The following is a 6,000-nucleotide window of genomic DNA, read 5'->3' as shown; positions in this document are numbered from 1 at the left end:
ATAGTCAATATGAGAAATGGTTTAATGCATACACAACTCTTAGATCAGGAACCATCCTATAGCAATCATTCAATAAATCACCATCATCGACATGACAATTATTGCTATTACTATTATTAATCAACTTGGCAATGGAGACACATTGAAGAGAATTCCCCATAATAAAATATGTCTAAGCATGAATCCTTTTTGATCAGATATGTTTTTGAAAGTTCATTGTGGCAGCAGTAAGGAAAATGGACTGTATGTGGCAGAGCGGAAACTAGAAATAGGAAAATCAGGGGCATTTGCAGTGTATCAGTTGAGAGATGATGATGGAAAGAGAGCCTGACCCAATGGTATAACAGTACAGGGAGAGGAAAGAGATGAATACAAGAGATTTTAATGAGGAAACTTTACGTGGTACAGTTACTGATTCAGGATATAGAGTAAGCAAGGCTACCTACAAGGTTTCTGACTAGATGGCGTATCATTCATTAAATCAGGGAATGTAGGAGGGGGAGTAGGTCTGAAGGAGAAGATAATGAGCTGAGTCTATGCAGATATATAGTGACCGCTAGATAATGGGTTTGGAGCTCAGAAGAGATCCTCGGGAGTCATCAGTAAATATATGTTAGATGAAATCATAGGAATGGATTATTAAAGGAGAGCGTGTACTGCAAGAAGATTAGAGGGTCTACAATGGAAACCTTATGAAGCACCAGTAATGAAGACAAGGGCAAATAAATGCTAAAATAATCATAATGTTAGGCCCATTTTCTAAAGGGACATGGAGAAGAGGAAGTGCCAGTTTCACCTTAAAAATGTGAATTAGAAAACCCCACTGGCTTTGATCAGGACACTCCAATAGCTTTCTATTATAATTGGCATAAAATCCACACTCTTTATGTTATCTTGCTTTCACCAAGCTACTCCTTGATCACTCTGCTTCAGTCACTCCATTCTTCTTTCTCTTCTCCAAACACATCATGTTTGTTCGAAGTCGGGGCATTTGACATTGTTGCTCCCTTTGCCAGAAGTGTCTTCTACTAGACTTTCTGCCATTTCTTAGTTCAATAGAATTAGAATAGAATAGAATAGAATAGCAAATAGAACCTTCTCAGAGCGGCCTTCTCTGACCTACCTATCTAAAATAACCCATACCATACTGGGAAATAGTCTTTCCCAGTCATTCTCTGTCAAGCTGCCCTGTTGTGTTATCGTCATATTATTCAACACTTCCTGAAACTGATTTTTTCGCTTATCTGTTGCTTCATTGTTGTCTGTTTTCCCACACTTGAATGCAACCTTCATGAAAACAAGGACCTGCTCTATCTTGCTCACCACTGGATCTTCTGCACCCTAGAAAGTATCTGGTGCACAAAAGAAATTCATTAAATATTTGATGAATAAATGTATGTTTGAAGTAGTGGGAAGGGTAGGCAGTAGATAGAGGAAAGCCAGGAAAAAGCTATATTACAACATTCAGAAGGGAGACTAATGGTGCAAAAAAACCATAGAAACAATAGTTTTTATTGAATTTAGCAAAAGGAGTCACAGGCAACACTTGTAGGAGTAGTTTCAGTAGAATATTAGAAGCAGAATTCAAATACATAGGCTTGAGGAATAATAGAAAACAGATGAGTGAAGAAAACAGATGGATTCTATCCTTTCAAGAAGTTGGACTGTACAAAAAGGAAGGAGATGAAGAAATATTTAGAAGGGTAGCTGTTTAGAAGTAAATACAAATAAGCAAACAATCCAAAAACGACTGTCATAGTGTTAGAGGCACATTCTGAAAGGTATAAGGTCAATGTTTTTGTTTTGTTTTCTTTGAAACATTTTTGAACTTCAAAAATTGCAAGAATGTTTCAAAGAACTCCCATATATTCTTCAATTAGCATCCTCATTCAAGTTTCACCAATTATCCCACATAGTCTTTACAGCAAAAGGATCCAATCCAGGATTTCATGTTATACACAGTTGTCTTGTAATGCTAGACTTTTTTTTTATGAAATAGTTCCTCAGTCTTTCCTTGACTTTTATCACTTTGGTATTTCTGAAGACTGCAGAACAGTCATTTTGTAGAATGTCCCACAAATTGGTTTATCTGCTGTTTCTTCATGACTAGACCCACACAGTACCATTTGGCTGGAATATCACAGAAGTGATGCTGTCTTTTTCTCATTGCCTCCTATTGAGGGATACATGATATTGATTTAGCCAATTACCGGTGATTTTAACTTTCATCATTTGACTTTGTAACTATAAAGTCACTTTTTACCCACTTTTGTGTCATGTTTAATTAGAAAACATTTCGTGGGAAGGATCTTTGTAATTGTACAAAATTCTATTTCTCTTCCTACGTTCACCCACTATTCTTAACATTTATTGGAATTTATTTCTTGAATTAATCATTATTTCAATGGTTGCCAAAAGGTGATTTTTCTAATTCAAACTTTCCTTCCTCATTTGTTAGCTGTCATTCTACTGTAAGGAAGAGCAGACTTCCTCCCATTTCTTTCTTTCTTTATATCAATGCACACTCATTAATTGCTATTTCATTTGGTTGTAAATATTACTATCATTATTTATTTTGATGGTTAAATTGTCACAGATTTGGGCATTGGGGTGATTTTTTAAAATAAATAGAGGAATAATTTTGAATGCTTTGTGTTTTGGGAAAATGAGCCAATTAGAGCAGTGGTTTCAAATCTTGACTGCACATCAAAATCACCTGAAGAGCTTTTAAATATTCTGGTGTCCAGGAACATTTCCTACCAATTACATAAGCATTTTTGAAAGTGAAACCTAGCAATAACCGTCTCTTAAGCTCTCCAAGTGATTCCAATTGTAAGCCAAGTTTGAGAGCCACTGCAGGAGAAAGTGGCATCTTAGGAATTCGGGAGAGATAAGAGATAACTGATAAATGAAATGTCTGTGAAGATTGGAGAAAACGAAATTCATATGACAGGAGGAAAAATTTGCCCTGAAAAAGAGGCTATAAGGACATAAATATAAGAGAAGTTTCCAATTGGTTTTCAGTAGAGCGACATTAGGAAGTTGAGGGATATCCCACCTAGTAGCTTCTATTTTCCTGAAGAAGCAGGTGAAATTGTATGATAAGATTTAAAGTTAATGATGATGGAGACTGGTGAGGCTTGAAATAGCTGTTGTGAGGAATTAGAAAATAACATGACCACACCACGGTGGGATCCTATTGAGATGTTGGAGAGCCTTTCTTGGGAGCTAACACAAAATTACTGATACTTTTGCCTTGAATTTGCATTTAGTTAAGTAGATGCAGAATGATAAGAGATCCAGAAACCAAAGGGCTATGTTGACTTACAGGCACTAAGATTCACAGAGAGGAAGTGAGTATAGGAGACTCAGTGTGGGAATATAGGCAATGTCAAGAACATGGACATCTAAACGTCTTTAACAAGAATGGTTGGATTTTCACGCATTGTGACAGGAATTGGATTTTGGGCTACAAGAGTTATTTTCAGCAGCTTTGAGTCACCTTTCTCTTCAATAGACTGAAAGTGGAAAAGAGGTCAGTGTTATCCCATTTGCATATGCTGTGTTCAGGGATCTGCCATGTTTAGAACATCTGAGGTATGCCATAGGCTTTACCTGGCCTTCTGCCTGTATGACTTGTGATTTCATATTTTTGACATCTAAGATTTCTTAGCTTTATCCTTTTATAGTTCCAGCTGGCCCTAATCTGGTTATTCAGCTTTTTGAATTCAGTGTGTCTTTGTTTTTATCATGAGTGGGTATATACTGCCTAAACCTTTCCTGGTAGGTAAACTCCATGGGTAGGCTATTTTAGGAAAACTGCTATGCAACCAACTCTAATGACAATCCAATTGAACAAAAAATATTCTTTTTAATTATTCTTTTTTTAATAAGCTTGTCATGAGAAGACTGATTTTATTTTCTTAGTAGAAAATAAACATTACAGTCCAGGTCTGGGCCACAGTCTGCAGATATAAGATTTCCAGTGTGAGTAGAGCCATCACACTAGAGTTTTTCAATATTTCTTTACAATTTTGTATTATTTATGGATGTCTTGTAAAAAGATAACAGTTCTATTCTGGCTAAATAGAATTGTTTTATGGTCAAAACAAAATCACTTTTTAGCTGCTTTTTAAAAATTTTAAAGCAATTGGTGAGAAGAAATAAAAATGAATAATCACATATATAACTATTTAAACAAAGGAAAATTTATTAAGATCGATATTGGAGAAAACTTCTAAAACTTAGTATCCAAGAATGTGATGAAAAATTACTGTGGCAATGAAGCCACAATATTACTACTGTAGGTAGTTATAGTGCTTCTGTACTACACATAGCTCTGGCTGCTTTGACTTGAGAGGGCAAAGGTACAAACCAAGCTGGACTCTTGAGAGTTTAAAGGATGGAGAATTGCAGAAAGACATGAGCAGCCAGAAAAGACATTGTCCAACTAATGAGGTTGTACAATTAAAGCAGCTGGTTGCCCCAGGGCAAAGAGTCTAGAAATGCTACTATTGATCTGTACACATAAATCTTTTAGAGTGAGTTTTTTTTAAATAATGCCATTTTTCTATTCTCCTTACATTTGACTCTTTTCTTTGGCATTTCATCTGTCAAACATCAAGCAGACTTATCTCAGGAAAATTATAACTGTCATTGGTGAAAATCCAACCTGACCAGATTTTGTAAATTTCTTTTCTGGGTATACGTGGAGTGGTAATTGGGAAGGTAAGAGTATCAGTTATTCTGTAACCATTTTCTGTATTTTGGAAGTAGGACAATGGATAGTCAAGTGTACTCCTATTTTAACATAGTAATGCAAATATCAAATGATGATAAATAGTGGTAGGGCATTTTTCCCTACTAGAGATTTAATCATATATAAACAAAAATTTTGGAGAAAAGATCTTGCTCTGTTGCCCAATTTTTCTCCTTTGTAACCCATCATTTTAATGAACTTCATAGAAATGTCTTTATTATTTTATCCTTTGATCAATAACATCAATAATGGATATGGAAAAAATTTTACCTCCTTAATGTACCAGATCTTATAATAGTAGCTAATACTAATATCATTTACTATGTGATATGCAGTATTCTAAGTGTTTGACGTATGTTCACTCACTTAATCCTCACTAGAATCCAACAAATTATTATTATCTCCATTTTACAAATGAAGAAATTGAAGAATAGAGAGGTTAAGTAATTTTCTTATGATCACAGAGCCCAGACTATATTTTATATGAGATTCTACCAATGGGCTACACGTTGAGTAGGATTAACCAATATTGAAAAAGTATCAGATCATATTTTCATTCTATGATGTAAGAGATGTGCTTGATTTTGATTAATTGGTATTTAATGATGTGTAACTTAGACACAGAGCTTTGAATTGGTGCTTAAATTATTAACTGACGTAAAATATAATATTCATATCCACTTAATATAGTGTGCACAGCTTTCCTCAACGCCTTTTTTTTTTTTGCCAAGGAATATTCACCCTGACCTAACATCCACTGCCAATCTTCCTCTTTTCGTATGTGAGGTGCTGCCACATATGGCCACTGACAGATGAGCAGCGTAGGTCCGTGCTCAGGAACCACACCTGGGCTGCTGAAGTGGAGAAGCCTGAACTCAATCACGAGGCCACTGGGGCTGGTCCCTCAAGGCCTTTTCCTTCTCCCTTTATTCCCTTCAATCCAGTTATTGCTATAAATTGTACCCCTCATCCAAATAGAACAGATAATAGTTGATTTGAACTCAGCATATGGAGAACAAGACCTTTACCTAGTTCCAAGATTAGTTCCCACAAAGAATAAAATGAGCTAACCAGCTTCACAATGATAGAAGACTTCTGAATAAAGAAAGCAGCATGTACAGCTGTAGCTAATTACAAATTTGGGCTTCACTTTTGTTAACAGCAGACTAATGTTTGCATACAAAGCACTTGTTGTAAATAAATAGCTTTAATAAGAGGGGAAAAAAGACAGTAAGCAATAC

This window comes from Equus caballus, chromosome 1 (genome assembly GCF_041296265.1).
Source record: "Equus caballus isolate H_3958 breed thoroughbred chromosome 1, TB-T2T, whole genome shotgun sequence".
Taxonomy (NCBI): Eukaryota; Metazoa; Chordata; class Mammalia; order Perissodactyla; family Equidae; genus Equus; species Equus caballus.
This window is presented reverse-complemented; position numbering follows the sequence as displayed.